At 36.4% G+C, this 18,406-nt stretch overlaps 1 pseudogene; it reads left to right on the top strand.

Annotated features, from left to right (window-relative positions):
• The first annotated feature begins 15,392 nt into the window (after positions 1–15,392).
• LOC145570528 (large ribosomal subunit protein mL102 (rPPR5) pseudogene) lies at positions 15,393–17,987 on the top strand (annotated as a pseudogene).
• Positions 17,988–18,406: the final 419 nt, after the last annotated feature.

Genomic DNA, 18,406 nt, shown 5'->3' with positions numbered 1-18,406 from the left:
TTATAATTATATAGTATATACTTGTGTAATATTCTTTAACGTAGTAGCTTAGCCATTTATATGGAATAGGTCAAAATAAACTAATTTTGTTGTGATTTTGACAATTAATTTTCCTAATCTTTCATTAGATGCTTTACAGAAGATTATATATACAACCTAATTCCTTAAATCTAAATCACCTGTCTTTTAAGTATATTCTTAGTCATCGACTAATAACTAATCAATAACATAATACTAAAATAGAAACTAGGAATGACACGTGTCACATGTCTCTTAAGTATATTTAATCAATCAATTAATAATATAATACTAAAACAGACACTAGGAATGACATGTGTCACTTCTTATTAATGTTTTTTCCTCCAAAACTCCCTTTTAGTAAAAAAATTCTTTTATTTTTGGAAAATTTGTATAATACAACTGTAATAATATTCCAAATTTTATATATTATCTTTCATAAAATATATTTTTTTTTTATTTCATGTTCTTAATTCTTCCATATACATTTACCTAAAATATTATTTTAACTCTTTTTTAATTATAGTGTAAGTGAGCCACTGGTTCTTGTAAAAGATACTATCATTATCGCCAATTGAAATTTTGCCCTAAAAGTAATAATAAAATTGATTCATATAATTGATATTAAAGAAATTGGTTTAAAACATCACTTTATTTTTATTGTTTTCAAATACCTCTAATATTTTGTTTCTTAGACTAATGGAGTATTACATATGACTATATAATAAATGTTGTGTTTGACAACTATATCATATGTCTAAATCTAGGAAAATGTGATATATCAATCAATTTTTTCTTATACGTAATTAAATAAATTTATATCTTAGTAAATACAAAAAAATTTATTATCTTAGTAAATACAAAAAATTTATTTCTTATCAATGTGATATATATCAATCAATTTTTTCTTATACGTAATGAAATATGTGATTGAGATGATAAATTTATTACATTCGATATTATAAATAAGATACATAGTAAAAGACATATCGGACATAGTGACAAATGATATCTTCTTGTGTATCAAACAAGCGTTGCCTAATTGTTGATTATATTGTCTTTAATGATCCGAGTACTATTTATTCCATTGAAATTATTTTATTGGATATAAAGGTGATATATTATTTGTAATTTATATGTTTACATATATGTTGTGCTAATAGTTTTACTTTAGATTTTATTATGTTGTTTCATTAATATTTTCATTTTTTTAAAAGGCATATATAAATAAGTATTTAGTCATATAGTCACTAGATTGTATAGTTTTATTGGGAATAATATGCATCATTAATGTAATATAATGTAAATTACTTTTAAATATTTTCAACACAACTTTGCCTTAAAAAAAAATTTTAAAAATTAAAAAAAAAATCAACACAACCAATCAACAATAAATTTTGTTTTCTCAATGGTAATTTTAATAATTTTTACGTCATTATTTTATATTTCTATGTGCATTGCATTTTTTTTCCACCCGAGTTCCTCATATCACAATTAATTATGGGAAAATGATTTTTACTACTGTGCATTACCTTTCAAGTTACATAACAATCCTCATTACCTTTCAAGTTTTAGCATTCTTGTATATCACAAACTAATTAAAGTCTCGTGCAATGCACGGATTTTACTAAATTATATAGTGAAATACACCATTAATTTAACAATTATATACTAAGGAAAAGAATTACAGTATCCTTATACTACTTATTTATGCTCATTTTATAACAAAATTACTTAATGTAAAATATAGCATTTAAAAATATTTCGTTTGTGTATTTCACTATATAATCTCCAAGTGGAAGGTGAATATTATAGGCTAATTATACTTTTCATGAAGCATATTTTTTTTTTTTTTTTAAAAAAAAAAAAAAAAAAAAAAAAAAGTGGAGGGAAAATTTGAAACCATGAATGACATGTATCATCCCTGGTTTCGCTTTTAGTATTAAGTTATTGGATGCCCAACTTGCAGAGTAATTACAAGAAATGATGTGTTCGGCAAGTTACGGTTCGTCTATTGTGAGAGGTTGTTATATACAACCGGGTGTACCATACACTTATGAGTATTCGTTTTTATTTTGATGATTTTTTTTCATTTTATCATCAAATGAAGAGCAAAAACTAACCTTAGGTTAGTTAGGTGTACGGTACACCCGGGTGTATATAACAAATTGTACTCTAGTGTGATTATATATTAAAAAATGTAGTCAATCCAATTAGGTTTATTTCGATATGTACTTTTGTTCAAATTTCTTGATTTTTTTTATTTATGTTTTTCCATTTTTTTTTATCCAAAAATATGATATTTCTGCTGAAATGGAGAAGTTGCTAACGAGTTATATGCTTGATTTCACCGACTATTCAAATGTTTCATCTTTTTGGCGATATGAGTGGCATGAGTGGCTTATGCATGGTCATCATATGGGATTATCCAATATTTTCAACAGATTTTAGATTTTTTTTTTTTGATGCAAATGTGGAAAAATCCCAAACAAGAAAACAGAGAAACAAACTAAGTCACTAGCCTGGAAGTGGTCACCCCAGTGGCATCCTCCAAGAGAAGGCTCCTTATTTCGATCGAAGGAGAATCGTAACAAGCAAAATTCTCTTGCAGCACCACCGCAAATTGGCTAAGCGATCAGCTACCTTATTCCCTTCTCTAAAGTAATGAATTAAACGAAAATTACAACCAAAAAACTGAATTAAACTACGACAATTATTTAAGATGTGGAAGGCTTCTCCTCCATGATGGTCTGGATTCTGTAGAGCTTCAATGCAGGCTTTGTTGTCCATTTGTAATTCTAGCTTGGTGATGCCTATATTCACTGCCATTTGAAGACCTCTTTTTGCTGCTAGAAGTTCAGCTCGGAAGGCAGTACATATACCAAGTTTGCAGCAAAACTTCTTACATAATTCCTTGCCTCATCACGCAGAATACCACCTCCTCCAGCAGGCCCAGGAGCACCTTTCGCTGCTCCATTAGAGTTTAAAGTAGTCCAGAATACAGGTAGGTTTAGCCAATTAACAAAGATTTCCTTCTTAGAACGATTGAGTTGTGCTTTGATGGAATCTTCACCCATGAGAGCAGTCCATACATCATCATTACAGGAGTGTAAGAAACCCCCTATATTGGTAGGCATCTGAGCATTTCTGTCAAACATCACCTTGTTACGCCACTTCCATATCCACCAAAGTGTTGTAGCGAATGCCGTTGGCCATTTTTCAGAGTAAATTAACCCAATTGCTTCAAGGTTGTGAGTCATCCATGTGTGCAAATCACCAGTCCAAAAGGAAGGATAAAGAGCTGAGTTTCCTAGTTCCTTCCAAATAGCTTTTGAAGCAGGACAGTCACGGAGCAGGTGCAGAAAATCTTCATCCGTGTTTTGAGAGCAACGCTTACACCTTGGGTCATCAGTCAGATGTCTTTTAAGCCTATTCACATTGCATAGGACTCTGTCGTGCAAGATTAGCCACAGGAAAGTTCTTACACTTTGTTGAACCATGGTGTTCCAAGCAAGATCCCACTTAGGATCAGATGGAGTATCATTGTGTTCCTTCATTATTTGCAGAGCAAATTTGATAGAGAACCCACCTTGCTTCAAACCTCTCCAGTAAATTAAGTCCTTAGCTTCAGGATCCTCTGTCAAGTTATGAGCAGCTATGAGTTTCAAATGATAATCAGGGAGAGGATGAGCAAAAACATCCCATTTCCAGCCTTCTTCGATGTTCCACATATCCTCTACCGTAGCTCCCTCAATGTGACTTAGAATGTCCCCCACAACAACTTCCCTAAGAGGCTTAATCCCAGCCCAGCAGTGATCCCAAAATAGAGTAGTACGACCATTTCCCACTGCAGTAGCCGAACCCTTTTTTAGCCAAGCAACGTTGTCTGTAATTCCCCTCCACACATTAGACACGTTTGAGGTGGGAACAAACATGTCTATATCACATCACCCCCTGCAATACTTTGCACGAAGAACACGCGACCATAAAGCAGAAGGTTCAGAAAGCATTCGACATCCCAACTTAGTCAAGAAGGCCGAATTGGATTGTCTAGCTGAACATAACCCCAAACCCCCTTTATCACGTGGCTGCTGCAAAGTATCCCACGAGATAAGATGAATTTTGTTCCTTTCATCCGATCCTCCCCAGATGAATCTTCTCGTCTTTTTATCTATTTCGTCACAGATATTGCGTGGGATTTTTGCAATTTGGAAGGAGTAATTTGCCATTGTTGTGAGGGTAGATTTAGCAAGGGTGATGCGGCCCGCTAGAGACAAATATTTTGTCTTCCATCCAATGAGGCGTCTGTCAATTTTCTCACATAAGTGAGCAAACGTTTCCCTCGTCACCCTACTTGTTAAGGTCGACATCCCAAGATACATGCCAAGATCTTCTGTTGCTTCCATACCAAGAGCAGAGCAAATAGGCGCCTGACTGTCCAATGTAACATTTCGAGAAAAATAAATTCTCTATTTTTGTAAACTAACCTTTTGGCCAGAAGTTGCTCTGAACCTTTTGAGACAATCCTTGATAACTTCTGCCTGTTCTAGTGATGCTTCCGCGAATAATATGAGGTCATCTGCATAGAACAAATTGGATAATAAAGGACCCCCTCTACTAGCATGAATCAGTTTCCACTTCCCCTCACAAATTGCCGCTTTAATCATTGGTTCAACCTCTCCATACAAAGAACGAAAAGGTAAGGAGATAATGGATCCCCTTGACGAATCCCTCGTGAAGGAGAAAAACTGTCAGTTTTTTCTCTATTCCAAAGGACCCTCATAGCTGCCGAGGTGACACATTCCATGATTACTTCAATCATAAGCATCGGGAATTTCATCTCCATCAACGTATCACGAATAAAGGACCATTTAAGGCGATCATAAGCCTTCTCGAAGTCAATTTTGATCGTCGTGAAGCCTTTGCCATTTTGTTTACGTTTCATAGTATGAATCACCTCTTGAACAATGACAATGTTATCGGTAATTTGTCTCCTTGGCACGAAACTTGACTGAGTTTGAGCAATCAACTTTGGAAGGAGAGGCTTGATACGATTAACAATGGCCTTGGTAATTATTTTATACGCTACATTACAAAGGCCAATCGGTCGAAATTGGGATGGAAGCTCTGGATTATCAATTTTGGGCAAAAGAACAAGGAAGGTCTCATTGAGGGAATCAGGTAGACCCTTTCCTTCAAGAACCGAAAGCACCAGGTTGTACACATTCGGGGCGACCAATTCCCAATTTTTCTGATAGAAAATTGCTTGAAAGCCATCGGAACCCGGCGCCTTTAGAGAACCCATATTATCAACCACAAAGTCGATATCACATTTTGTGTATGGCCGATTAAGCTTAGACCAGTCCTTAGAAGAGAACTCTTGACACACGCCAGTAGGAATGGAAGCATCTTCTGTTATTTCTTCATCAGTGAAGAGATTAGTGAAATAATCCACCACTAATGTTTTGACTAACTTCTTGTCATGCACCCATTTCCCTTCACTATTTTTTATGGCTACTATTTTATTCCTCCAACGTCTAATGATAGTACTTAGCTGAAAGAAAGACGTATTGCGGTCCCCATGTTGCAACCATTCCACGCGAGCTTTTTGATACCATAAAATCTCCTCTTGATGGAGTACCAAGTCAAGTTCTCTACGTAATTGGGCTTCAAGTTTATCAAACCTGAGTTACGTTCTCTAGCCCGGGAAGATTGAATTCCTCCATTGCGAGCCATCAAAGTTTTCTTTTCACGAAAAATGTTGTGAAAAATGTTTTTGTTCCAATCTTGTAAATCCCTTGACAAAGAACTTAACAACGGGATTAAAGGGGCCGACTTATCCCATTTACTAGCCATGAAATCAGTAAATTTCTCATGAGTGAGCCATGCTGCTTGAAACCGGAAAGGTCGATTAATGGAATCAAGAGGAGCAAATCCATTCGGAGAGATGAACAAAGGGTAGTGATCCGATTGTAACGCCGGCAGATGTTTAACACGAGCTCTGTCAAACCTCATACTCCATTCTCCAGTACACAAAGCACGGTCTAATCTGGCACTACGATAGGTCTCAGCTGAGTTACCTCGAGCCCATGTGTGGGAAGGGCCCGCGAACGCCACTTCAATAAAGTGATTGTCATGCACCCAATCATTACACTTTCTACTTCTTCTCGACGTTTCAGAACAACTAGAGTTTCTTTCCCAAGTGAACCCGGTCTCGTTAAAATCCCCTGCCAACAGCCATAGCTTGTCGTGAGAATTTGCAAAATTTGAGAGATCCCTCCAAAGGTCAGCCCTTTTTGAGGGGTTTGGGCTTGCATAAACAGCAGAGAAGTACCATGGTTCCTCCCTATTTTATTAATAACCGTAGTAACATATTGATTCGACTTTGTAATTGGATCAATAGTTACTAACTCAGGTTTCCAATACACCCAAATGCCACCGTTGAAACCTTTCGCATCCACTTGAGTATGAACATGATAGCCAATTATATTCGCCACCCATTGAGCATGATCACCTCCCATATGAGTCTCCACCAGAGTAAGCACAACTGGTTTATTAACCCGAACCACTTCACGAGGAACCGATAAGAAATCATGGTTCCCAGCACCTTGAACATTCCATACCATACACGTTATGGGGTAGGAATTAGTATTGAGATTATGATTAAAATTCATCAGACCAGAGGAGCTGGGGAATCTGGATAAGTAAGCATTAGAGAGATGCCGGAATGCCTGACGAACTTCCATTGGAAGTTGTAGGGTGATCATCAACTCCGGCGCCATTAGCCTCGTCGCCGACCATGAGTGTATCTCCACTTCCATCTTGTGGATCAGGGGGTCTAGGATGCACATGTACGGTTCCTCCATTGGTGAAGTTGCACATATTATTTTCTCCGGGGGAATCTGGAGGGAGATTGGAGAGGGGAGTAGCTGAGACATGAGAGATGGGCGTGTGTGTTTGGCTCAAGTTGGGAAGCTTCAAAGGGTCAATGGAGTTTTCAATTTCAATAGCTTCTGTGTTGGCTTCAGAATTAGCTTGAAAAACAATGGGATTATTTTCCTTCCCAATTAGATTTTCCTTGCTAGCTGTAGTTTCAGTAATTTTAGCAAAAGGAATCTTAGTGGTCCCATAGGATAAGTCATTAGTTTTATCATTAAGGATAGATTTTGACTTTGTGGGATTTTGTTTCTATATTTCCTGCCAATGCTTTGAATTACCAAGGAATTGGCCACCAAGTTTGGGATCTTTAAAAGATTTGCCTACATTAAAGGCATTATCTTTTGGTAGAATATTCTGGTTTTGTGAAGATTTACCCACGAAAAGATCATTCATAGAATCCATATTGTTAGCCAAAATTCCAGAATTATTCCTATTAGGAATATTATCTTCCATATTTTGCTCCCCTAAAATAGAAAATCTTGATCCCCCATGCATAGCTTGCGGAGTATTGACTTTTTAACCATTGATTGGCGGTTCACGATTCGAATTTGAATTTTTATCATTGACCCCTACTGCCACCCCTGCTTGGTGTTTCTCAGGTCTAATAGGTCTCTTTCTTGGTGGTTGTTTCTTCACCATCATCCATGAACCATAATCCTGTTTTTCATACGAAGGGATTTGATCCTCCTTAGTCTGATCAATTGGGACCTCTTGGAAGTTTTCCTCATCAACCATGTGTTCTGTATCTTCAGTAGGACATTTTTCACCCAAATGGCCTATTTTGCCACACTTGAAGCATATCATACGAAGGCCTTCATATTGAATTCTCCAGATTTTTCCTCGGAGCCAGATTTTCGAGAGCAAAGGCTTAGCTAAGTCAAGTTCAACGCTTAGACGAGTGAACTGGCCTCTTTCAGCTGAAGCCGTGTTACTGTCGATTTTAATCACTTTCCCAATCTTTTCTCCTATTTTGTGAAGGAATTCCTTATCAAAATACTCAACAGCCAAGTGTGGGATACGAACCCAAGCCGTAAGGAAGCGCATAAAAACACAAATATCTCCATGTGGTGCAATGTTCGTAGAACATTATAACTTTTATACAGTTGTGTTATCACTTGGAGCAATAGTAACTTTTTTAGTCCATTTCAGTGGCGGATTCACGATGGATTTTTCAAGAAAATAAGGTTTTTTTTTTTTTTTTTTTTTTTTTTTTTTTTTTTTTTTTTTAAGTACATAAAAAATAATAAATACAAGGAAAATTTGTCAAGAATAAGCCAACCTTTGCATGATTAGCTCAAAATAAGTCAACCTTTTAATTAACTCAAAATAAGTCGACCTTTTATAGGTATTTTCTTTTAATTGGCCAAGTGACTTACAACCTACAAAACAAGTCAGTTTTTCAATTAAAAATACTTCATTAAATTTAATTCAGTGTTAAACAGCTAAACTATAATAATATTTATGTAATTATATTAAATAAACAAATTATAAACACTATAAAAACAAATTAGGAAAATTAAAAAAAAAATGAAAAAAAAACAGCCACCCCCTTCCCCCCAACCACTGTCCGCGGTCGTTGCTTCCGACCACCACCATCCCCCGGTGCTGGTGACCACACCATCCCCCGGCGCCGCACGACCATCGCCGTCCCCCGGAGCCGGCGACCCCACTCCCCTTTCATTCCCCCACCCATTCCTGCTTTAGTTCAACGGTTTCTCATTCCCGTTTCCCTGCCCTGACACCACCAATTTCCCTTTCACCCTATCGGAAAATGCCCCGTCCCCCACATGAATCAACCCCCCCTCACCCTTACCCAGCCAGAAACGTCACCCCAAAACCTTAAAACCGACCCCCGAACTCACCTTAAACGAGTTTGGGTGTCGTTTAGGGTGGTTTCGAGGGTTGGGTTTAGGAACAGAAATGGGGAAGGGAGGGGATGGCGTCACCGCCGACGGGGAAGGGAGGTTCCGTCAGCCGTTGGAAAGGTGAGGGGTGAGATTTTTAATATTTTTATTTTATTAAATTGTAAATTGAATTTTTTTAAAATAATTAATTAAAAAATAAATCTTAATTATTTTCTTTTAAAAAAATGACCAATGACATAATGACACATGTCATACTTTACCTTAACTATCGGTTACCTTCTAATCTAACCGGTTTTGACTCATTTTGAGAAGATATCTAATAAAAGTCGACTTATTTTGAGTTAATTGAAAGATTGGTTTATTTTGAGCTAACCACGCAAAGGTTTATTTTTGACAAATTTACAATTTGTGTGCATTAGTGAGATATGAAAAATGGCGCTGCTTAGTGGTAGCAAGGGGTTTGGATTTTGTGGCTTGGGCTTCATAGGTTTGGGGTTTTATTACCAGCCTCCCATGTATTCATAAAGAAAATGTGAATCGATAAGCATGAAATTACCAATATTACAATAAAAAAACGGAGGATCTATATTTTATTATTTTATGATTTCAAACCGACACTTCTGACTTTCAAGATACGCCACTGGTCCATTTCAATGTGATAAAAAAAACTTGAAATCACTCTTTTTTACCCTTTCTTGGGACCTAATGTACTATGTCACATGCTGACTTACTTCTGAAGTTCCTTTCATGTGGCATACTAGTAAAAAATGCTACATTAAATAAGAGAAAAGGTGAACACAAATATTTTCAAAAGATACATAGATTAATGTGAAAGCAGTAGTACAAAGCTAAAAGGTACTGGGCCTGTTGGCTAAAATGTACAAATGAAATGAACGGGCTGAGATAATCTATTTATAAGCATCCATCCTTTCTAACCCCTATTTCTAGAAAGATCCCAAGCTTCTTAATTAGAGGGTTCTGATAACTAACCTCCTATCTAAAACATTCTACACAGTACACACTACTCAACCATATGTACATACTACATAAGGAAGATTCTAGATATCCTATTATGTTCAAGAACATCCTTGAATATTCTAGAGTATTTCGACATCCCCCTTTAGAATACTTCACACAAAAACATCCTAAATATTTCCTGAACACTCTAGAAATTTCCAAAGAATTTCGAACCCCATTCATACAGCCAAAACTCGTATTTTGGGACCAAATATATATATAAAAAAATTATATATATATATATATATGTATATATATATTAAAAAAAAAAACCAAACAAATAATTCCCAGACGTTTTTTTGCCCAAAATATGACGGACCACCATTTGCCCCTCTAAATGGCCATTAGTGTATTAATATCAAATAAATGTTCACTAGAATTACAAGCTAAGGCTTGTCTGAAACAATTGGTCTTACATGCATCCTTATGCACCTAGAATAGGCGCAACACTGGCCCAATAAAGAAGTCTAGTTGCAAAACTCGCCAAACGAAAACGCGGCCCACTTCCCTAACGCGACCCACTTCCCAACCGCCATATTTTGGCTTTCAATTTATTTTTTTTTTAAAAAGAAAAACCATTTTACTTCTCTCTCATTAAATTTTCAAAAATTTATACAATTAATTTCTCTAACTTTCTCTCTCTAAACTTCATTCTCTTTCCTTTACATGATTTTACTTCACTAAAAACTAAAAAATCAACAGTGGATATACGAGAAGAGATACAAAATCAACAGGATTATCCCAAGAAAAGGTAAATTTTCACTGATTTTTGTCCGAATTTATGTGAAATTTTATCTGAATTTTTCGAAACTCTGTTCTTCAAATTTTTTTTGTTAATTAGTGAAATTTTCTGTTTATATTCTTTATGCATTCACTAAGGAAAACAATTAATATGTTCATATTTTGAATGGTTATGTTCACTTTTTGAAATACATGTGTTCATATATTTTATGTCTATGTTCACTTTCTGAAAAAGCATGCTTATGTTCATATATCTATTCTGAAATGCATGTGTTCATATATTCTATACCTATGTTCACTTTCTGAAAAGGTTATGTTCACTTTTCGAGAACCTAAGCATATGTTCATATTTTGCTTGATTGTGTTCACTTTCTGAAATGCATATGTTCATATTTTTTATGCATAAGTTCACTTTCTTAAATGCTTATGTAAACTTTCTAAAATGCTTTTGTAAACATTCTGAAATGTATATGTTCAATTTATGAAATTCATATGTTCATATTTTTTATGTATATGTTCACCTTTTGAAATGCTTATGTTCATACGCATTCAAAAAATGAACAAATGCATATGTTCATATTTGAATGCGTATGTTCATTTTCTAAAATGCATGTATTCATATTTTTAATGCATGTTCATATTTTTAAGGAAAATTTCACAAGAATATTCTAACCTTTCGTTGGATCTCCCAAAATAATCCAACCTTTGAATTAACCCTAAATAATCCCACCTTTGATATATATTCTCCCATACCGAGCCTAAGTGACCGGTTACCTGAAGATTAGGTAATTTAATTTTTTTTTTTCCTTTTTTTTCCCTCCATGACCACTTCTTTCTCTCTCTTCCTCCATGAATACCTTTCTTCCTCCTTCCTCCATTAACACAACCTTCATCCTAACCTCCATTACCACCTCGTCCTTCATCCTTCCTCCATCACCACGAACCACAATAACCACCACGAAATCGGTCGAAATTCTCACCCACCTCCATTTTCGTCCCGACAGCCAGTTAGCCACCTCCTTCATCTTTCCTCCATATTACAAACCACAATCACCACCACAAAGGGAGAGAAAAGGAAAACGGGGAAAGGGAGGTTTTGAAAGTGGAGGCAGTAGGGGTGGTTTCCATGGGTTTTGGTGTGACGGTGGGGGTTTGTTGGTTGGATGGTGGTGCGGAGGTTTGTGGGTTGGTTGATGGTGCGTGGAGGTTTGTGGGCTGGTTGATTTTGTCATGGGAAGACGGAAGTTGGGACGGTGGGGGTTTCTGGTTTGGTTGATGGTGGTGCAAAGGTGGGGAGATAGGTGTATCGACGGTGGGGTTGTGGTGGTGTTGTGGGGCTGTGGGGGTGCGAATGATGGTGGAATGACGGTGGGGTTGATGGTGGAAAGCTAAGGGTGGGTTTCTGTTTTTTTTTCAATTTTTTGGGAATTTTAATATATTTTTTCATTTTTTAGGTTTTTTTTTTATAAAAAAAAGTTTTAAATTAAAAAAAAAAAAAAAAAACAAACCAATTAGAAGCTAACTCGTGGCTTGGCCCCCGGTCATAGGGGGTATGGTGACCTGGTGGGGGCGGTGTGGGAGAATAATAGGTGAAGGTGGGATTATTCGGGGTTAATCCAAAGGTTGAATTATTTTGGGAGAACCAGCGAAAGGTTGGATTATTCTTGTGAAATTTTCCTTATTTTAATGCATATTCATATTTTTAATGTATGTTCATATTTTTAATTGAAATTCATACATAGATCAAATTGATCGAAGCTAACAAAATGCAATTCATAAGAATTCATTTTGTGTAAATTTCGTTCTTCAAGTTTGTTTTTTTTTTTTTTTTTTTTTATGTATAGAATTTCGATTTATTATGTGGTGATTTTGTGCTTAATTTCGATTGATTAGGTTTTTTTATCTGATTTTTTGAATTCATATGAATTGCGTTTTGTTAGCTTCGATCAATTTGATCTACGTATGAATTTCGATTAAAAATATGAACATACATTAAAAATATGAATATGCATTAAAAATAGGAAAATTTCACAAGAATAATCCAACATTTCGCTGGTTCTCCCAAAATAATTCAACCTTTGGATTAACCCCGAATAATCCCACCTTCACCTATTATTCTCCAACACCGCCCCCGCCCACCAGGTCACCATCCCCCCTATGACCGGGAGCCAAGCCACGAGTTAGCTTCTAATTGGTTTGTCTTTTTTTATTTTATTTTATTTTTTTTTAATTTAAAACTTTTTTTTATAAAAAAAAAATCCTAAAAAATGAAAAAATATATTAAAATTCCTAAAAAATTGAAAAAAAAAACAGAAACCCTCCCTTAGCTTTCCACCATCAACCCCACCGTCAATCCACCATCATCCGCACCCCCACAGCCCCACAACACCACAACACCATCATAACCCCACCGTCGATACACCCATCTCCCCACCTCCGCACCACCATCAACCAAACCAGAAACCCCCACCGTCCCAACTTCCGTCTTCCCGTGACAAAATCAAGCAGCCCACAAACCTCCACGCACCATCAACCAACCCACAAACCTCCGCACCACCATCCAACCAAAAAACCCCCACCGTCACCACATAATAAATCGAAATTCATACATAAAAATTAAGAACAAAAAAAAAAAAAAAAACTTAAAGAACGAAATTTACACAAAATTCATACATAATAAATCGAAGGAAATTTGCAAATTGCAGCCATTTAAAAAAAATTACAAATTGTACCCCAAAAGTTTTTATAAATTTTAAATTGCAGCCCAATTCAACTTTTTCATCAGTTTATGTGTCGAAAAATATTTAGTTAAGATTTTAGGGGTCATTTTAGCTCTTAAGAGTCCGAATTGAAATGAATTTTTTATGGGATAAGGAAATTAGTAATTGAACTAAAATGAATTGAACTGATTGGAGCTAAATTGATTGGAGATGAACTGAACTGATTGGAGCTAAACTGATTGGAGATGAACTGAACTAAACTGAAGTGAAATTAAGCTGGAGAAAACATGCCCTAAAAGTACTAGAGCTGTTCATGGGCGGGACGGCCCGCTAAGCCCGCCCAACTCGGCCCGCAAAAAGGGCGGGCTTGGACAACATTTTTGAAAAAAATTGGATATTTGGGCGGGTTAGGCCCGGCCCGTTAACATAAATGGCCGGGTATGGATAAGAAATATGTATTGCGGGCTAGCCCGCCCGGCCCGTGTATTAATATAATAATAATAATAATAATAATAATAATAATAATAACATTCTTATTTTAATAATTTTATTTAGTTAGTTAGTTATGACATACTTTGTGTATTTTTGAAAATAAATACAAAGAGACTATATTGAACTATAAGCATTTATTAGTTACAATTATTCATTTTAATTTTATATTTTATCATTAACACTTATTAAATAAGTTTTATCTTACATATATTTATAACATATGTCATAATTTCAACCTTTTTTTTTAAATTTCTATTACCATTTGTGAACAAAAAATTATAAGACAACTATACCAAAATAATTTTAGCACTAGTAAATAATAAAAAGATTAGTTAGTATTATAAAAAATAAAACAAAAATTAAGGCCCGTTAGCCCGCGGGTAAGCCCGGCCCGTTTAACAAGCGGGCATGGACAAAGTATCAAGCCCGCATAAAAGGGTTCGGGTTTGCCACATAAAGCCCGTTGGACAAAAAAATAAGCATAGGCCCGGCCCGCTACCCGTCCAACCCCGCAAATGATCACCTCTACCCTAAACCTATATGTATAGCTAATTAGCTTGATTAATTATATTATGACATTGGATTTTTATTGATACCACATCATTAGGTTTTATTTTTTAACTTTGGAATAACTATAGATATGGTTTAGTGGTGTCAGATTCATGTTGTTTCAAATCTCTAAATCCGAAGGCCAATGATCTATACGTGGTAGAGTAGTAGGTTGGTCCCCTATTCATATTTGGCTCTCTTTACTTTTATAACTTTTTATTCCTTAAAAAAAAAAAAACATAGAGAGTAGTTTTATATAACGGAACGTTAAAACCGATTCCTCTAAAACAGGTTAGACAGGTTGTTTGAGTTGGGTCAGCTAATATTTGGGTCGGGTTCGAGCCGAGTCGGGTCAGTTCAGGTTTCGGTTCAAATTCGGGTCAATATTTCGGTTGAGTTCGGACCGGGTCAAGTCAGTTCGAGTCGTGTTAATTCGGGTTGGATCATTTTGGTCAAGTCAATTTTCAAGACTATTTTCGAGTCCACTTTAGTTCGGGTCAATTTGAGTCGGGTCAAGTTTGGGTCGAGTCGCCAAAAATAAATCCACTTAACAATTTTGTGGGAAAATTCCCTCTTATTTCAATAATAAGAATAAGTTTTTTTTTTAAGAAATAATAAGAATAGCTTTTATATACGGAGTAATAATTAGAAACCAAAGTATATTTCCTTAAAAAAACGAAAAAAAATAATATATGAGTATCTATTGGGTCACTTTGGGTCGGGTCATTTCAAGTCGTGTCATTTCTGATCGTGTCAGTTCGGATCAATTAGTTTAGGTCATATTGAGTCAGGTCAACTTTGGGTTTTAAGTCACTTTCGGGTCAGGTTATTCGGGTCATGTCATTTCGGGCATAGGGTCAACTCCATTTCGGGTCGTGTTCGAGTCGGGTTAATTCGGATTCAGGTAATTTTCGAGTCAATGATTTCGGCTACGAGTCAGGTCATTCGGGTTGGGTTAGGATCGTCAGGTCTAAGACGGGCTAGTAAGAGAAAGCCCAAAGTAAAACCAAACATTTGACCAGGCCTAAAGCCGTGCAAATAAACCCTAAACCACTCTTACGCCTGAAAATGGCTGAATCACTGTGATTTCTTCAACACTTCCAAAGTTTCTCACTCAAATAACCTCATTTCCATTGATTTCTCTAAGCTATTCTGAAAATGGCGAAACTTTCTTGCTCAAAAATGCAACATTTACGACCACCTAGGGTTTATCCTGGATTTTATGGGATCTCGGGTAAATCCCCTTTAAATCTAATCAAACAATTTTGTTCTACTACTTCTGTTGATGACCCATTACCTGAATCTTTCTCCTCCATTGATCCAATCCAAGAAACAAGCAATGAAAGTGCAAAATCTGAAGGTGGTACTTTGGTTGAAGGTGGCACAGAGCAGAAACAGAGGACTCCAAGAGGTAAGAATCGAAACCCAGAAAAAACTGAGGATATTATTGCAAGAATGATGGCTAATAGAGCTTGGACAACTCGTTTACAGAATTCAATTCGTAATTTAGTGCCTCAATTTGATCAATCTCTTGTATTGAATGTGTTGGATAGTTCCCGGAAGACGGAGCACGCGCTCCAGTTCTTCCGGTGGGTCGAACGGTCGGGTTTATTTAAACATGATAGAGAGACCCATATGAAAATTATTGAGAGATTAGGCCGATCATTGAAGCTCAATCATGCCCGGGAAATCCTAATGGATATGCCGAAAAAGGGTGTTCAATTTGATGAAGATATGTTTGTTGTGTTGATTGAGAGTTATGGTAAGAATGAGATTGTTCAGGAGTCTGTGAAGATATTTCAGCAGATGAAGGAGTTGGATGTGGAGAGGACTGGGAAATCATATGATGCTTTGTTTAAGGTGATATTGCGGCGAGGGAGGTATATGATGGCGAAACGGTACTATAATAAGATGTTGGAGGAGGGGATTGCACCTACTAAGCATACATTTAATATCTTGTTGTGGGGATTCTTTCTGTGTCAAAAGGCTGAGACTGCCAATAGGTTTTACGAGGATATGAGGAGCCGAGGGATTATGCCTGATGTGGTTACATATAATACAATGATTAATGGGTTTTATCGGTTGAAGAATATAGAAGAAGCGGAGAACTTTTTCGTGGAGATGAAGGGAAAGAATATAGCACCTACTGTTATAAGCTATACTACTATGATTAAAGGTTATGTTGCCATGGGAAAGGTAGATGAAGCACTTAGAATGTTTCAGGAGATGAAGGATTTTGGTATCAGGCCAAATTCAGTTACATATTCGACGCTTTTGCCTGGACTTTGTGATGCTAAGAAACCGTCTGAAGCTCAGATAATCTTGAGGGAAATGGTAGAGAGACATGCTGCTCCCAAGGATAATTCGATTTTTGTAAAGTTGTTGAACTGTCAGTGCGAGTCAGGTAACTTGGATGCTGCTGTGGATGTGCTTAAAGCAATGATTAGATTGAGCATTCCGACTGAGGCTGGACATTATGGGATCTTGATTGAAAACTCATGTAAGGCTAAGGCCTATGATCAGGCAGTGAATTTACTAGACAAGCTTATTGAGAAAGATATAGTACTGAGGCCACAGAGTACCTTGGATATAGAGCCAACTTCTTATAATGCAATCATTGAATATCTATGCAGCAATGGTGACACTAGAAGAGCAGAAACCCTTTTCAGGCAGCTGATGAAAAAGGGTGTCCAGGATCCTAAAGCTTTCAATAATTTGATCCGTGGGCATTCTAAAGAGAAGAATCCTGAAGCTGCATTTGAATTACTGAACATCATGATCAGGAGAGGGGTCCCATCAAAAGCAGATGCCTACAAGTTACTTATCCATAGTTTCTTGGAAAAAGGAGAACCAGCTGATGCCAAAACAGTTCTTGATAGTATGATTGAGAATGACCACTTGCCTGACTCAGCTGTGTTCAGAGCAGTCATGGAGGGTCTTTTCAATGATGAAAGGGTGCAAACAGCTAGCCGTGTTATGAAGATGATGTTGGAGAAGGGGGTGACGGATAACATGGACTTATCTGCAAAGATTTTAGAGGCTCTGTTCATGAGAGGTCATGTTGAGGAAGCTCTTGGAAGAATTGAGCTATTGATGCACAGTGGTTGTGCACCAGATATCGATAATCTTTTGTCAGTTCTGAGTGATAAGGGAAAGACAATAGCTGCTCTGAAACTTCTAGATTTTGCTTTGGAGAGAGATTTTACATTGGACTTTTCGAGCTATGACAAGGTGCTGGATGCGCTTATAGGTGCTGGTAAGACTCTAAACGCATACTCAATATTGTGCAAAATATCACTAAAGGGCGGCGTGACTGATAAGAGCAGCTACGAGAGTCTAATCAAAACCCTGAATGAGGAGGGAAACTCGAAGCAAGCTGATGTTTTATCAAGAATGCTGAATGGTGATATAGGTGATAGTACTAAGAAAGGAAAGAAGCAAAAGTTAGAAGCATATTAATATTCCTAATTTATTTTAAACTTTCTTTTTTCCGGTTGGTAGAATTAAAGCTGGTTTTTGATCTCCCTCTTCATTATCAGGGTGAAATAATACTGGAGGAGACCTGTTGTGTATTTTATACTTATCAGTTTTGTTTTTCTTGTAGACAATTATTGAAACTTGGAAATTGAATTCAGTTTTGCTGTTATTCTTGGTACTTGATTGTTTAAATATTGTTGCTTCTCAATGGTGGAATTCCTATTGCTGTGCCAACAATTTTATCTGTTACCATGGCTACAGGTTCCCATCGTTTAGCTGAGCAGGTTGGTAACAAGTAGCAGTAACATTTTAGTTAAAAGGTTATGGTTGCATTTTTTTTTTTAATTTTTATAAATAGATTCTAGACTCTGAGCTATATATCTATACCCGTTAGGGTACAATAACGAAGAGAATGACAGCTATAAAGGAAATGGCAGGCATGGATGTACTTTGCAGTGACAAAACAGGAACTCTGACATTAAATAAGTTGTCTGTTGACAAGAACCTTGTTGAGGTTTGGTTTGCTTTTTAATTGCTTTATTTAGTTTTTTCCCTTCATTTAAACACAAAATGAATATTCCTGCAGGT

Source organism: Chenopodium album, chromosome 12 (assembly GCF_948465745.1).
Source record: "Chenopodium album chromosome 12, dcCheAlbu1.1, whole genome shotgun sequence".
Classification (NCBI taxonomy): domain Eukaryota; kingdom Viridiplantae; phylum Streptophyta; class Magnoliopsida; order Caryophyllales; family Amaranthaceae; genus Chenopodium; species Chenopodium album.
Note: the sequence above shows the minus strand (reverse complement) of the source record. Positions and strands in the feature narration are given on the sequence as shown.